The sequence below is a fragment of the Ipomoea nil genome, unplaced genomic scaffold, assembly GCF_001879475.1.
Source record: "Ipomoea nil cultivar Tokyo-kokei standard unplaced genomic scaffold, Asagao_1.1 scaffold0268, whole genome shotgun sequence".
Taxonomy (NCBI): domain Eukaryota; kingdom Viridiplantae; phylum Streptophyta; class Magnoliopsida; order Solanales; family Convolvulaceae; genus Ipomoea; species Ipomoea nil.
Window position 1 is genome coordinate 5,036,112 of NW_017616696.1, and position 18,326 is coordinate 5,054,437.

Here is an 18,326-nt window from a genome sequence, read left to right on the forward strand (position 1 = left end):
ATTGTGATTATAGAGTTCAATAATTATGAATATGAAGTTAAGAGATTATGAATATATAGTTTTATAATTATTAACATATAGTTCAGTAATTATGAAAATAGAATTGTGTCCACCTTGCAATGTGGACACGATTTCACAGCATAACTATTTATAAATAGTCAATGAAAATTAAAAATGAAACGAAAATATTAGGTAAAAATATTATTGCATTTATATTCTAATTGATTAATTGACTAAAAATAAAAAATAAATATTGACTGAAAATGAATCTAATATTACTAATTGACTGAAATTATAAGAGGAAATGAATATTAATAATTGACTGCAAATAAAAAATGATCCATAATTGACTAAAAAAAAAAAGAAGAAATGGTCAGATCATTGCATTTTAATTAAAAATGGAATGGAAATTAAAAATTGGAGGGAAATATTTCAATAATAATATTCTACATTATCAATAGTAAATGCATATTTTAAAAAATAGTAAAAGTAAATTAAAAATAGAACGGAAATATTTCAATAATAATATCTACATTATCAATTAAAAATGGAACGAAAATTATGTAAAAATATCTCTACATTTGATATTCTAATTGACTAATTGATTGAAAATATAAAAGGATAACTAATTGAAATTCTACCATTATATATTTTCACCCAAGTAACCTGTCCTGTTGGATTGAAGGTGTTAGCTCTAGATGAAGATGAACAAGATTGTGTTGCCACTACCAATGTCGTCTAGAAAGAGGTTTCAATAATGTGTAAATATAATCGGTGATATTAAGTTTTTTTTTTTTTTAAATGAAAAAATTATTATATATCTAGACAAAAAAAAAATATCTTTCATACAAATGAATAAGGATAGCAATTCATTTCTAGAACTGAGCTGTTAGAGTACGAGCACATTTGCCTAATTTATAAAAATACTAAACAATGATAAATAAAATCTTTAAAGTTATAGCACCGCATGCGTACATCTAGACATTAGCTATTAATTTGAGCAATTATTTGCACAAATTCAAGAAATGATATCATCAAAATATATAAACGATCTAAACCATATCTTTATTGCACTATATATAATATTTGTTGTTCTAATTTAAATAATTATATATAAATTCATATATTCTTAACAAATTCATTCCGTGCATCGCACGGGTGCAAATACTAGTTAGAATTAATATTTCTTTCAGTACTACAAAATTAATATTTAATTAAGAGAAAATGAAACTTTTTTTAAATTGTTTTTTTTTTTTTAAAAAAAATAATAATTAAACATAATCTATATTACGTAGTGTTTTTATTTAGATCCATGCAAATTTTAATTAATTTTATTCCCAACCTAATATGGCCCCTAATGAATATCATCCTTATGTTTACAAATGTCACATTTTTCTTCATTAATACCAAATATGTATTTGTAAATATATGCGGATTGTTTTATAAGTGCATTGCCGACTCAGTCTCGTAAGTACGGAGTTTTTCTTCTCTTTTTTTCTTTTTAGAAATAAGGTTCAAATTGGCCATTGAACGTAACCTGAAAATGTAATTAGACCACTGAATGAAAAAAAAAGTGCAATTAGGCCACTGAACACTTCAAATGTATACAATTCGTTACCTTCAATTTTAGCAAGTTACTTCTTACGTGACAGCTGAGTTGACATTTTAATAATTTTTAATAATAATTTTTTTTTAAAAAATTAAAAAATAATGACAGCGGCCACCCCCCTCTTCCTTCGTCTCTGGCGAAGACGAAGGGGGGGGGGGGGGGGGAGGGGGAAGGGGGTGGCGCGGCCACCCGTCGTTTTATTTATTTATTTTTTAATTTTTTTAATTTTTTAAAAAATTTATTATTAAAAATTATTTAAAAATGATTAAAAATGCCAACTCAGTTTTCATCTAAGCATGTAATCTGCTATCCGATGAAATTGCATACATTTGGAGTGTTTAATGGCCTAATTGCACGTTTTTAGAATGTCCAGTGGCCTAATTGCACTTATTTTTTTCGTTTAGTGGCCTAATTGCATTTTCAGGTTACGTTCAGTGGCCAATTTAAACCTTATTCCTTTCTTTTAATAGTATCTTTGGTTTCTATATTTATACAAATAACAATTTTAATTCATTAATGATTGACGTGAATATTATTAACTTTTTAATTTTTTACTAGACAATCATTTTGAAATTCCTCTTTTAATGAGGTGATAGTTTTGACAATTTTGATTTATCGACCTGTTTACAGAAACTTTAATGACTTAAAATTGTAAATTATAATTTTCCATGATCTATACTAACATGCACTACACATGTAATATAAAAGTGACAAGATTTAACGTTCTCAGTTGGCAGGAGTAAAAAATCATCACCTTTTAGAAAATTTAAATGTTAATAATGCTTATGTTAACTAGGGGTGTAAATGAGCAAAGCTAGTTGAGCTAGAGCTCAACATATATTTGAATTTATTAAAAGGAAAAAATAGAATAGTGAATAGAGAGATGAGGGAGAAAGGATGATAGTCTCTTCATTATCATCTTTTTCTACAACAAGCTAAGTATAGAGTATATATACATAATACAAAGGTATTAAATTGATGCAATAAATGTATAACAGTTACATACGTTACAATAATAATGTCCATAATGATGATGAATTATAACACTCCCCCTTGGACATTATTTGACCACGATTTCGTCTCGTAAAAAAAACTTGCTAGGAAAACCCGGTGGGAAAAACCTAGACAAGAAAAGAGTACAATAGAAAATATATTCATGCCTCATTAAAAACTTCACTAGGAAAACCACGTGGGAAAAACCTAGTTGAAGGAAAGAGTACATGATATATGTAAAAACATATATTGTATTTGGTCGCCTCATTAAAAACCTTAACTTAAGAAAAACCCTGTGGGAAAACTTAGTTAAGGGAAAAAGAGTACAACCATAAGCCTTCAGGGCGAAAACCGCATAATCTTCAGGATTTTGGGGTTTGTCCATTTAAGCAATTATTTTGCAACTTTTTCCTCATTGTCATTACTATATCATACTCATGCCTCGTTAAAAACCACACTAGAAAACCCAATGGGAGAAAAACTAGTGAGGAAAAGAGTACATGATATTTATGTATTTATGCGTTGCAAATAGTGCGCAATTGTTAGTCTTTTATGACTTAATCTTCAGGATTTTACGTTCAATCTTCCGGATTCATCCAAGTAAATGTACTTCCCGTTGTGTTGCAAATAGTGCGCAACTGTTAGTCTTTTATGACTTAATCTTCAGGATTTTACGTCCAACCTTCCGAATTGATTCGAGTAAATGTACTTCCCGTCTCCCCCTGAAGATAACAATCTTCAAGTTCTACATATATTTCAAAATTTGAAGAGATGGATTGGACAAATCTTCTGGATTGTCACTATAGTGTACAATAATCTTATGGCTCTTCTAGAGCTCATATAACATTTGTGCAACACAAGTGTTATTGTCCTCATTTTGAACATTTAGGAAAGTTCATTGTATAACCAGTTTGGGTTTCGCATTGCGGGGATCAAACAAAACAGCCAGTACCCAAGTAGCCTATTAAAACCGAATCATGGTTTCTTACATAAATGTCATGTCTTTGTATCTCGAAGATACCGGAGGATATGTTAATCATTATTCAAGTACTTCATTTGTAGGGGGAGAGCACTAGATTTTGCTAGCAATTTCATCGCAAATATGTTGTGATTATAGAACTTCTGGTTCTATAATGGTGCTCCAACGATAATGAAGTAAGGGACTTCGAGTCCAAAAAGGTTCCTTATCTGCTTCAAGAGATTATTAGGCAACCTTTAGTTTGATAAAAACATGACACTTATATGCATATAGACATATGAAAAAGCATTTTTAGATGTAGGCTGACTGGTGTATATAAAAAAATCTTCAAATAAAAACTCGATCTCCAAGTCGAGATAATACTTATAGCTTTCACAAGCTTTTGTTTCAAAAGTCTCAGTCTTTAAACATGAACTGACATCATTAAGCTCTTTATATCTTTTATTGATGTTTACACCATCAATCTTGACTGAGATAATAAATAATAAATAAGTTCATTATCAACCCTTTATCGAGCACACAATGGTACATATTATTCCTTCAATGAGGATATTAACTCCATTCGCAACCCTTTAAAGAGTAAATAATGACACATAATAATACTTAAAAATCCTCATTTTGAGAATTATGAATCCATCAGGGATTTCTCAAGATAAATTTAACTGCATATCTAAATTTATTATTCTGCCAATTGTATTGTGTAGCGGAACTTAATGCCATTTACCGTGGGAGATTATATTTGATTAAAATCAATTAAGGGTTTCTGCGTGAACCCATAGGCTACAAACTCGTTTTATCACCTCATTATTCTTATTTCTCTTTCATGCACACACTCATTTGTAACCTTCAGGGTTAATGCTCAAATGGTGTATTGTTATAAAGAGAATTTATTCATTTTAGCGAGTCAAGCTATGCCTTAATTGCTCCTTTATATATTAAATAGTCATGGCACTTCTGGTGCCTAACTCTGGATCCAGATTATCATATAACGAGCAATTTGTAATGGCAATAGTGTTGTCGACAACTATAACCTTTTTGTAAAACTCCCATATTTGTAAAAGTAATGGCAATTTCTAAAACAACCAGATTCTAAACATTTCCCAAAGATATTTTGATCTGGTCATTCCGCATCCCTAGTATTACGTTTGTTTGGTGCACCTATAAATCTTACCAGGGTTTTTCGTCATCTGGACAAACGTCTGCAGGACATAATTGTTCAATCTATTTCAAGAGTGACAATATTTCTTTACTAGATCTAGTATTATGATCCATATCTCTTTCACCGATAGATCTCCTACACTTCTAGTGTCAAGGAGTATCGATAGATATGTTTGGTCCAAGGATATAGGACCTAGTCACTTCTTTTATGATCATTATGATCAATAGATGTATTTGGCAGATTATTTGCTAAAATCACAAAATAGATTATCTTTTGAACTTCCAGTTCAATCTAACTAGTACATGGATTTAAATAATGAAGATGTTTTTATTCTTATGAAATTTCTTGGCATTCCAAAAAGCTACGAAGTAGTATATTATCTCCCCCTAATGCCGAGAAACAATCTTCATTAGGAATGTAGTCAACGTACCCAATTATATGTATTGATCCCCTATCATGGGCTTTCGGTATTTAATCAATAGATGGAGGTTTCTTTGCTAGCCCTTTTAGAGGTACGTTGTGGTGGTGATATAAAAATAGACTGCGCAAATAAAATAACGCAGATAGGGAAATGTTACTTCTTAAACCACGTACTAGGTGAAAAAAGGGGGTATAACAATCCTTGAAGGATTGATTTGTGATATGCATCGAGTTAGACTTAGTAAAAAAAACTTGACTCATAGTAACGTCAAGCAATCCTTCGGGGATTGATGGGATAGGTTGACCATTTTTGGTCAAGAATTCATTGTCAAGATTCATCCTAAAAGGATGACTTAGAGAATTAAAATCCTTAATCTACCTTCTGGGCAAATAAATATACAAAACAATGAGGGCTATAAATTTAAATATCATATGCCCAAATCTCATGTCAAAAAGTTTCTATAGCAGAAACTAGCACTGTAAACATGTCATAGCCTTTAACTATTATCACATGCAAGCTAAGGTTTAGCAACGACAGGTGCAACCTAACCATATTGAGAATTCATGATATTGCCACACTTATAAGTAGGGTGATGAATCTCAATAGCTATGGCCTATAGCAAATAATTAATTGCCAACAAGAAATAACAAAAGCTGTTATATGAGCCTAATCAAGAGATTATATGCTAAAAGTTGTCAATTAAAGAGAAGCATGCAATAGCATGTGATATAATTGTCCCTTATGTCTTGGACACCAAACTCTCTATTGAGTCATGCACATCCATTAAAGAGTATCATGTTTGGTACACACAAGGCATGACATGACAAGAGATATTGTTTATTAATTCATAAATTAGAAAAATGAGAGAAGTACCGTTCGTCGAAGAATAATGAGCACATGTTCGCTGCCGGGCCCATTCATTCCTATTTCGGGGAGTCAAAAATAGCACTTTTCCAAGCAGGCTCTCATTTTATTTCATAGTTTCATATCAGCATGAAAACATCACAAAACAGCAAGATATACAAGCTGAAGACGGCAGAAAATTTTCAGAATTTTGACCTGGATTGCAGGATTTTCTGGGGGAAAACGGTAACACATTTTGACACAAAGTTTGGCAGATATGTAGTTCAGCAAGTCTAGAACGTACATAAAAATTTTCATCTCAATCCAAGGTGTGGAAGTATTTTTTCTGAAATTTTTCACAACATTGCTCCAGGCAGAAAAATAATTGGCAGCACACTGCCAAAACTTTACAAATTTTTCTGGAATAACCAAAGCATATTTTTAACAAAATATTTTTACAGACATCAAATATCACGAGTCTAGGTTCTCCAGAAAAAATTTCATGCCAAAAGGAGTTCAACAAGTATTTTTCACGAATTTAATTTTCAAACTGCGCCTGTCAGAATTTTCAGGCAGTGATTACTATGTGTAAAAAAAATCACAACTTGTTTGCTTCAGGCAAACCAACATGATGTGAGTCAATTTTAACTTTTGGACAGTAGCATAGCATTAGAAATAGAAGTTGCAAACTTCATTCATGAGTCATAAATCACCTTAAAGATCAATCCCATTTGAGGTCTTATAGACCTTTATTAAAAACGATCCAATGACCAAGCATATTTGCCAAGTAGGAAAGGCACGGAACTCATAAAGTACATTCCAACAAAAAAACTAAAATTTTGATGTCTTTTTAAAAAACAATGACATTCAAAATACTTATTATAATCTGGTCATGTACTACTACAGGAGTACAAGGTGACTATCACATATGACAATGAGACGCACACTATTTTAAATAATTTTTAGTTATGTACTTCTACTAGAGTACAACGGATTCATGTACAATCCGAAAAGGTACCATCCGGGAAGTAAAAACCCGTCCAGAAAATTAAACATAGAGAAGTAAATTCTAAATTGTCAAATAATTTCGGGTGACCCACGAGAATTAACTTCTCAGATCATGCGTCCATTTTGTACATTAATGGATCACAATAATTTATTGATCATAGGATCATACGATCCTTCAGGGATCAACTTAGACTCTAAATCTTTTCGATCAAATATTCATAACCGATGGTTTAGACTAAAAGGTGTCAAATAAAAATTAGTGCTCTAAGTGTTTACCTTCTGGGCAAAACAATATTGAAAATATGCACTTTTATTGTGTTCAAATACTCACATTTGAGATATTCAAGATTCAAGACTCATGCCATATAATTTTATGATAAAAATTAGCACCATCAATATGCATGAATTTGGAAAAATAAATCATTTGACTTCCAAAACAGAATTAACTCAATTTGACATTAGTCATATAAATTGTCGTAGTGTTATTATCATATAACTAGTGCTATGAATTCGCCTTCTGGGCAATGCTATGTGTAAAATTCATGTTGTAACCACTTGTTGATCATGACAATCCTACAAGGACTATCGTATAATAAGTATATAAATCAATGACTTTAATTTTTCATCTGGGCAAAGCACCCATTAAGATTTATAATAAATCTTAACATATATGGCCTATAGCAAATAATTGTTATGTCACATTTTCTTCTATGATATACACATAGCCATATTGCATAAGAGAGCAAATTGTGGCACAACAATAATTGTCATGTAATAATCAGTAGTGTCACAACATTATATATTTCAATTAAGCTCTCAAAAAAAATTAGGCATCAACAGGATGGACATGCATATGACATATTATTATCTTAAATAATAAGCATAGTCAAAATTATCTAAAAAGATAATCACTCATCTAAGTTCAAGTAATCTATGGCTTTTACCACATTTCAGTTTATAATTTGACATGGTATAACAACATTATGCAATATGATTGTATTGCCTAATAATAATAATAATTTATTGACATAATTCAAGGCAATAATATGAAGTGCATAATCAATCAAGTAGGCATAGATGATGTAGCAGTTTTAATCAAGTAGGATCAAAGACAAAGCTCGCTAGAGTATGGTCGAAACTCTAGCATGATTTTCCAACCTTTGATTTGATTTCCACTGTATTTCTATGCTAAGAAGTGTACTCCCACAAGCTAATTTTGCTTTGATACTGGGTTTATAATATGCATACGCACATATACATACAAAAAATTAGTCATAATGCATATGTTATCAGGTTCTGGAAATGGATAATACAAACACACATATCCTTATTAACATGGTTAAAAAAAATTATCAAACTGGATTCTGTTTGCTGCCTCATTGCCACGACTAAGTGGATTATTAGCAACAGAAGAAATCAAAGGGACATTACCAATACTTAGCCAATTAAGAGCATTAACACTAGGACCACTAACACTTTGTGATTCATTAACAGTGGTATTCATATTATCAAGACCAGAAAATCAGAAACAATAGCACTATCACTAGCAGGAACACTAAGTACTGGTAGTGTGGTTTGAGTAGCTCCATCAAAGGTCCTATGACCAGCCAAATTACCAAAGGTAGGCCGATTAGGAACAATGATTTCATGTGTTCTATGACCAGCCAGATCACTTTGGACCAGCCGATTAGAAACAATTGCAGATGATAAGCTCACCACACCAGTACTTTAAAGTGTGACCAGAAAATAGAAGTACCTTGAAGAGCCCCAATCTCCAACCACTGTGATAATCGCCGGCCTGGAGCCTCTGTTGGTTAGAGCTCGTGCTGATAACGTATTGAAAGGAAAAAATAGAATAGTGAATAGAGAGATGAGGGAGAAAGGATGATAGTCTCTTCATTATCATCTTTTTCTACAACAAGCTAAGTATAGAGTATATATACATAATACAAAGGTATTAAATTGATGCAATAAATGTATAACAGTTACATACGTTATAATAATAATGTCCATAATGATGATGAATTATAACAGAATTGAATTGAATTGGGTTATTATTAAGTTGAAGTCAAACTCAAGTAATTCAAGTAACGAGTTGGTCAAATCAAATTTGAGGCTACATTTAACATTCTCGTGAAAAGTGATATATCTTTTTTGTTTTTTTTCGTCAAAATAAATTTGGGGAAAAAATGAAATTTGTAAGATTATTACATTTTTGAATTAATGGTGTTCTACTTTTTGAGATTCCTCAATCTCATAATGTTTGGACCGAATGTATGTAATGATTGTTTTGTTAACTCTTAAGTAGGCAACTATTTTAATTTCTTTACTATGTAACATTGCACGGTGTAATATTATGAATATCATCATATATTTTTTAAAAGAACAATAAAAGGGTAAACAAGAGCTAATGAGTGTGTGTGTGTGTTTTTTTTTTCAAGTAATTGCCAGTTTATCTTAATCACTAACGGTGTCACTATTATATTTTTAATTTGTTATTTAATTTAATTATTCTATGATTGTTTTTATTAATTTATGATGAAATTAAAGTCACGGTCATTATCTGCAATTTCTAACTTTATGCGACATGCTCGATTGAGAGATGGCGTTGGTAAGAATTGAACTCGTAACTATTCAAATACAAGAATGATGCTTTAGCCCGCATGGGCAGCTCAACTGGTCATAGAGGTGAAAGTTGGAAAGAATGACCAGGGATCGAGTCTCACTAGCGGGGGTGCAACCTCTGTGAGGGGAGCTCTTTGTGCGCAATAAGCAAATGTCTAGCCGCTGTGGTTCATGTTCAGGGTTGGGTTCAATCTTTTGAGAAGAAGAATGATGCTTTATACACTCAACCATCATTTATGGGACAATTTTATTATTATTATTTATTTATTTGTTTGTAACTATAGATAGTTACATTAGAAGTGGATTAATAAATATAAGAAAAATGATAGATTTTCCTCCTTGAATTTACCTCATAATGTTTACTCTAGCATAATGATAAAACTATTTATATTTATTGAATTTCCAACTCCACCACTAATAAAAAAAGAGGTTTACTTAGTAATTATATTAAAAGTAAACAAATTAAGTAATGTCACATAAAGTGGTTTATTATTCGCTTCTTCACAACCTGATTCTCGTGTTTGGTTTTCTGATTATCCGTTTTGTATTCAACATTTAATTATTAATAATTAAGTTGATCGTTTTTTGGGTTCAAAAAAAAGAGGTTTAATTATTATTATTATTATTATTATTATTATTATTATTATTATTATTATTATTATTATTATTATTATTGTTATTGTTATTTTGAAATAGAAGAGAGGATTAAGATTAGTAGAGATATCAAAAAGGAAATTGGGAGGCCTAGAGTGACATTCCCCTTGGCCTAACATAGAAAATATTTTTGGGATATGCTTCTCTCCTAAAAGTGTGAGCAAGGCGATTCGTAGACCTTTTGTAAAAGAAAAAGGTTATTTCAGTAAGATATAAAGTTAAATCCTTAATGTCTTGGATGTGGATGTCGAAGTATGAATAAGTAGGTTTCAAATGCATGGTATTCACCATAAATTGATATTTTTGTTCTACCTCAATGCCATCCAATACGAGATCCTTCAGCCAAGTTTGCGCTTCGCGTATACATTTGCCGAGATGACTATAGATGAAGAAACAATATTTGTAGACTTCCAATTTTCAAAGTAGGAAATTGCATTGAAAACTATGGCTCTAGAGTTTAATTAATTTAACATTTTTGACTTTATTTTAGTTTAAATTCTTCCTTTAAAAAATAAAAGTTATTCCGGGCTTACCATAATTCCTAAGTCATTATGATCATGAGTTCAAAAGTCCATCTCGCAAAACAATGGTAACTAGTCACAATCCAATGCAAGAAGCTATATTGAACTTCACTCATCACCCAAACTTGATCCATCAATCTTTGGTCGTTCAACACTTGACAAATAGGTGAAAGATTAACTCTCTAGTGATCGAGGCATCGAGCAATATGAGCATATTTTTATGCATTGGATCCTATGAACTCGAAGAATGTCATAAGTGGGGAGACAATAGTTGCAAGCATGCCAAAGGAAGTTCTTCACCTTAGGATGAATATTGAGTTTTTAAATGCCCTTACATGGTATATTGAATGACCTTATGACTTTCCCGATTAGTCGTTCCAAACGGCCATGGACGTCCATAGCTGTCCGGGTCGGGGGCGTCCCCTGACAGCTATGGTCGTTTGGAACGAGGGCGGCGGCCATGACCACCGTCCTCGTTCCAGGCCGTTTGAGGTCCAGATCTAGACCTCATGTTCGACAGCCCTGGCTGTCCTCGCCGTACATCGTCGGACAGCCGGTGGCTGATTTGTTTTAATAATTAAATAATAAATAATTTTTTAAAGAAATAAAAATTAAAAAATATTTTAAAAGCGACACACGTCAAACTTGGGATGAATTAATCTGCTATACAGGTTAATTTGGACTCAATTGAACTATTTTACAGGTTTACAGGGCGTTTGGTTGGAAGGGAGAAATTATGTGGGAAAGGAATTGTAATTCCGTGGGGGATGAATTACTGAGAATAAAGTGAGAATTTAAATTCAAGTGTTTGGTTTACAGGAATAGAATTCATGAGAATTTCAATTTCAATGTTTGGTATACATGAGAATTGAAAGGGAATAAGTAGTATAAAGTCCAAAATGCCCATTATTATTATTATTATTATTATTATTATTATTATTATTATTATTATTATTATTATTATTATTATTAATTTAAATGACAAGTATTTCTTGGATCCATTTGCATATTCAAACACCAAAAAATATAAAATATTAAATTCAAATATCAGTCATCTATCGTATCTCTTGAACTAGATATATTGTAATTAAATTTCATGCAAATACTTCATCAAATGTTATGCTTCATAAACTCAGATTCAAAAAAAAAAATCATAAAAATAAAAGTACACAACCTAATTAAACCTAATTTAAATATTTGAGAGTTTTGAGAAAACGTACTTGATTAAGGTTGACCTAGAATGATTGTTGTTCAGGAACATTTATCTCTCTTGGTCGAAGAATAATACACGGCTATATCCAGAAGGGAAGGTCAACCATTAATTTTAGGTTAAAAAAGGAATGAGTAATTTTATCTCATCACTATCTCTTTTTTTTTTTATTTTCCTAAAATCCATAGAATTAAAATCTCGGGAGAGGGGCATGCGATTTTAATTCCATGAAAATGAGAGAATTGCAATTCTTTCCAACCAAACACATAAATTTAATGGCCTTTAGAATTAAGTGGGAATTAAGTGAGAATGAAATTTAAATTCCCCCAACCAAACGCCCTGTTAACGAATTTGAATGAAGGGTTTTTTTTTTTTTTTTAAAAGGAAAACTTAATTGCACTATTTGAATGACTTGGAGGGCCAATCTGACACTTTGTCCTATCAAATAATACTTACTTTGTAATTCATTACTCTAGTAATTACCAGGAGTATTGATAAAAGATTTCCAATCATTGATTAAGGTAGGGATAGAGTGTTTAATTGTCTACCATAATTCGACAGAGTTGCCCATATTTAGGTTAGCACACCAAAACATAAACAGCTAATAATATTGCGCGTGCGCTGGTTAAGAGCCCCATTAATTACGTAGGCTGTCGGTAATGGTAGAGTAGTAGACCACGCAATTAAATCTTAATAACAAATTAAATTGCTTTAGTTAGAACTAAACAAGTAATATTGCTTCAGCCACATTAAATTGCGTTACTTCCTTAAAGCTAAGTGATCTCCGTGTGTAATTCTGTGACTAATTTTTGTTAGCCTATTAAAAGTAACACAAAAAATAATTATAGGTGTTAAAGCGGTTAATCAAAATTTTAAAAACTTTAACCGTTAAACGAATCGTACTTTAATTGTATTGCAGAATTAATCGAGCCGATTTTATTTTTTTTTTTGTTGGTTAATAGGTCAGTTAACCGATTAACAGAACTTTTATAAATTACGTTTTAAATCCTAAAAATAATACCTATAATAATAAATCTAATTAAAATAATATAATAAATCCATAAGAAAATATACAAAAACAATATCATATAACAACATTACAAATTTATAGGGATTTTACATATTTATATATATATATATATATATATATATATATATATATATATATATATATATATATATATATTTATTTATTTATTTATTTATATATTTTTATATATTAAAAATTTTGATTAATCGTTCGGTTAACCGAAGTGTTGAACTGAATTAACCGTTAATCAAAATTTTAAAAAACTTCTGACCATTAACCGAACAAAAAAAGTTTGATTAAAAAAAGGTTAACCAAACTTTGTTGGTTCGATCGGTTAACCGAAAATTTACCGAAGTTTGTACACCCCTAAAAGACACACAAAAATTTAATCTAAATTGATGGATGATGTTAAGTAAAATGATTTTAATATTTAATATTAATTCTTTTATCATTTAACTAAAACGATTTTACATAATTAAGTTGTAGGCAAGATGATAATGAATGTAATCATGGTAATAAATAAGAGTTAATACCAGCTAAGGTCCCTCGAGTTTGGTGGTTTCGCCACATATAGTCCTAAACTTTCGTATTACCATCAGGGATCCTCCGATTTTCAAAATTTGACCTCCTGCCATCCTGTGTTAGTTTCTTCCGTTTGGACCGTGTAAAGTGGGGATAGAATTGTCATTCGCCTTAAATAATTTATTTTTAATTGCAAATATTACTATTTTGCGGCTACAGCCACCCCTCCGGCGACCGCCTCAACCGGTTCTGTACTTGTATTACGAAACCCGTTTTGCGGCCACAATGCCGCCGCCGCTGCTTCGGAGTTACTGACTTGGGGATTGAAGCTATGGGTAAAGGTTGCCCAAATCTGAAGTAGTTTAGCCTCCGAAGTTGCACTTTTCTGGTATCTGATTTTTCTATTACTGCTTTTTAATTATTTACTTGGTAGAACGCTTGCTCAGCTTGAAGATGACATTGCTCCTTGTGAAGCACAAATGGAAAATTGGAAAACGAACCTGACAATTATAGATTCCAAAGAGAGGCAATATTTTCAACAGTATTCTAATTACTCCGTACAAGGTAACTCCATTTTGCTTTAAACATCATTTAGAGATCAAAGCCCTAATATTTTCTACCATCTCTGGCTTGATTTATACTATTTTTTGTTAAGAAAAAAGTTGTATGAACTCTGCATTTTTAGCTAAATGCTTTGTCTGCATATAGCATTTACACTATCAAATCCACAGTTGGGGCTTATCTTTAAAGAAAAGTAATCCATTTGCTTGGTACTCTTATGTTGTGCTAACCTCCTTCTGTGTGATAGAGCTTCAAGGTGTAGTTGTATTTGAAGTGCATTAAACATCAAACAGATAGTGCTTTTTCTGCTGGGCTTTTGTGGCTTAATTCTGAAGTGTCTAGACTCTAGGTGCCTCTCAAAATTTTATTCTAAAAAGCAGTGAACTTCAATGATTGTTTCAAAATAAAGCTCAGAGATACGTGTTTAATTTTGGGGTTAGTGTTCCTTTGCGAGGGATAGGCAGATGTCTGGTAAATACTAAGCTATTTGTAAGCTAGCTGTTTGACAATCTTGTGTGGTTTGGAGCATTTTTCGTTTGCTTAATAAGACCTTGCCTCTCTTGCTTAAGCTGGGCAATAGCCTTGTTGGTTTGAACATCCAAAATTGCCCTAGAATCAGTTCTAGTGGTGTCGATTCGCTTGCAGAGCGGCTTTGGAGGTGCGATGTTCTTTCTTGAGGATAGCTAGCTTTCAAAAAACCAACCCCATCAGTCTGTTCGATCTGTACTACGGTCTGTTGAATCTGGTGGAGAATACCGCCAACCCCATCGGCTGAACTTGGCATTTGAGGCAGAGGAGACCAAAATACATAAAACAGTGATATTTGCCCTTAAAAATGAATTATTTAAGGCAAATGACAATTCTATCCCTACTTTAGATGGCCCAGACAGAAGAAACTAACGGCAGGATGACAGCAGGTCAGATTTCGAAACTCGGAGGACTACTGATGGTAATACGAAAGTTTAGGATTATATGTGGCGAAACCACCAAACTCGAGGGACCTTGGCTGGTATTAACTCTAATAAATAAATATTTAAGTAGATACTGGTGAGAATATAATGTGGTTATAATGACATTTAGTCAAATCGATGATAGATGCTTCTATTTTTTTATTTAGAAAACAGTTCTAAAAAGTAGAAAACTGAAAAATTGTTTTCTGTTTTCAAAAAGAAAAACTGTGCTAGTAAACAAATTTTTCAGTTAGTAAACAAGCTCTACATGTTCCATTTGAAATAAAATTAGTAATATAAATGTAAATTAAAATTTTGTAAGTGACAAGTTCAATCAAAGATTTAAAGTATAATTAAACTTGTGATCTTTATATACGAGAGTTATCCTCTAGATTAAGGCGAAATTTATCTCGTTATCCCTTTCAAAACATGGAAGAGTCAAGGGAAAAGTATATGGACTTTTTCATATTCTGACTTATTAGTGTGTCGCGTGGCATTAAATTGTGAAAATGATTTATACTCTTACAACTACATATAGCGTATAGAGTGGGGCATTGCTTTAGAAAAGTCTCCTATTTCCTATTTTCATTTGCATGGAGGCCAGGTTTATTTATTATTTATTTACATTTAAATAAAATCTTTCTAATTTTGTTGGTATGATGTGACTGAAATTTGTTGTGATTGCAATTCTCTCACTGTAATCGTCAATGTCGACAAAAAAAAAAAAAAATTTAAAGAGATGATATATCATATCACGTTGTCAATAAGGTCATATGTATGAAACACATTGTCATATTTCATCACATTTTTCGGGAATATAACCAGTATGCTAACTATCTCGATAACTTGGGGCAAAGTGGTGAGTGGAGTACTCATATATTGGAGGAACCTTCAGACGGAATCAACGATCCCATTGAGCGGGACGCCAGAAGCGTAGCTACAAGGCGTATCTATTAATTTCCTGAGATCTTGGTCCCTTTGTTGCACCCAAAAAAAAAAAAAAAAAATTATAACATGCACTTTCTTTCTTTTATTATTAAAACAACAATATTTTGAGCCATTTTCAAACTAACTTGTATCAATGTCGAATACTAAAATAATAAGAAATGAGGTACATTTTGTACTTTAACCAAATTAAACCCATTTATTTAATTTGTCAAATCACAACCATTTATCAAACACTCCCAATAACTTATAGGAATAAAGGTCAAATGTGTCACTTCAACTACATTTTCAAAAAAAAAAAAAAAAAAGTGTCACTTCAACTACACACCAAACTACAATTAGGCCATCGAACTCAAAAAATATGCAATTGGGTCCCTGAACAACACAAAATCATGCAATTAAACCTAAAATGACATGTTTACTCAAAATTATGTTGACGTGGCGTTTACTGATTTTTAATTAATTATTTAAAAAAAATTAAAATTGGTAACCGCCACGCCAACATAGTTTCAGGTAATTGCATAATTTTGTGTTGTTCAGAGACCAAATTACATGTTTTTTTGAGTTCGATGACCTAATTGCAGTTTGATGTGTAATCAAGTGGCCTATTTGACCCTTATTCCTAACTTATAATGTGTTTACTTCAATTATCTATTTCCCTTTATATTTTCATTTGGTTATTAGTTTTTCATTCAATGTATTATGTTTTTCAAATGTTGAAATAAACATATTCTCTATTTTTTTTTTCGATTTTTTATGTACCATTTTTTTTTTTGTGAAACTGCCCCCGCCCAAGGGGTATTAACTGACCCTTCTGAACCTAGCACCGTTGGCATCAACCGAAAGGAGCCTCAAGATGTTATCGAGTGGGGCCTCTAAGACTGTTGTACCTGCATCATTTGCCTGACCAAGATTTGCAAGGAAATCAATACATTTATTACCTTCCCTCATGTATCATGTCTCTAGAAAATATGATAGTTTCTCAAATTAGTAGATATATATACACTTACTTTTTAACTCTCAAATTTTAATACGCCACCGCCATATCTTGTTCCGATTCTTGCCAATGATTTAATGAATTAAGTTGTTTCTTCCAAAAACTCTCAAATTTTACAAAAACAAAAAGAAATTGATAACAAAAGGCTAAATTGGACATTATCATGATATCAAAATTAATATAAAAATGTGATCAAATTATTAGTTCAAAACTAAAAAATGAAATAGCATTATATATACTTGAAGGCTAAAATCCGAAATTAAATTAATTCTAAGTTAAAATATCTCCCTTAGCTTTATGAGGGGAAAAAACATGTGGTTTGAGTGTTTGACCAAGGAATTGAATTACCTAAGATAAGTATAAGCATGTATGTCATCATCTCCCAAACAAAAGAAATTTGGTTCTTATCAATATGAAAAATCATAGATGGTGAAGTGTTGGGTCAAATAGTTGGGGCGACTGTGTTTCTGAATTCTAAATTTCTAATAATAACAACAAAGACCAAACCCAAGTTTAAGTAGATATTACATGCATGGACTTAGCTCAATGATTCAATGGACAGTATTTTGGAGAAGAGATCAAGATTCGAACTTCGGCGGCGACAGTGTGAGAATTATGTCCAAAGTGAACAGATTTCTTGTACGCATCGGTATTTGGCTCTGTCTTCTGAACCATTGAGTTATCATGATTTGCACCCTTCCAAGTGCTCTGTTGAGTCGGAGTGTGGGGCCCCTTGAGATTGAGGATTCAACATTTTGGGAGAAGTTTAAGAATATATTTACCAGTCAATGAGGTACAAGCTAAGACCTGAACTCACGGTTGAATTGGGGGACCATTTAATACGTACGATGAGGGCAATATTTTGTGCGGTGATCTTTTATACTAATTTAATGTCTATAACCAAATAAAGCATATCATATATTTTTTGAAAAAAGTCTCTGCTCATTAACCCAAAATAAATTTATAAATTTTATTTAGTTAGCCGTCATAACGGGCAAAGTTTATATCCAATTAATAATTTTTTATTTTTTTTAAATGGAAGTATGGATTTGGCTTTATTGTGGCATGCGGGTAGAGTCGTCAAAACGGGTTTAGACCGCCGGATAAGCTCGTCCCGTCCCGCAAAAAGGGCGGGATGGACTTTGATATTTGGAACCCGTATTTTGGCGTGCTTTTTTACCCGGGGGCCCGCTAAGCCCGCCAATTGTATAATAAAAAAATTATTATAATAAATAAGTACTATATATATATATATATATATATATATATATATATATATATATATATATATATATATAT

At 31.8% G+C, this 18,326-nt stretch overlaps 1 long non-coding RNA gene across 1 annotated transcript; it reads left to right on the forward strand.

The window, feature by feature from the left end:
• Window positions 1–749: 749 nt before the first annotated feature.
• LOC109153741 lies at window positions 750–14,122 on the forward strand. The gene is made up of 4 exons (XR_002049571.1): window positions 750–759; window positions 9,613–9,619; window positions 13,604–13,610; window positions 13,883–14,122. It is a non-coding gene; the product is annotated as an uncharacterized LOC109153741 (long non-coding RNA).
• Window positions 14,123–18,326: the final 4,204 nt, after the last annotated feature.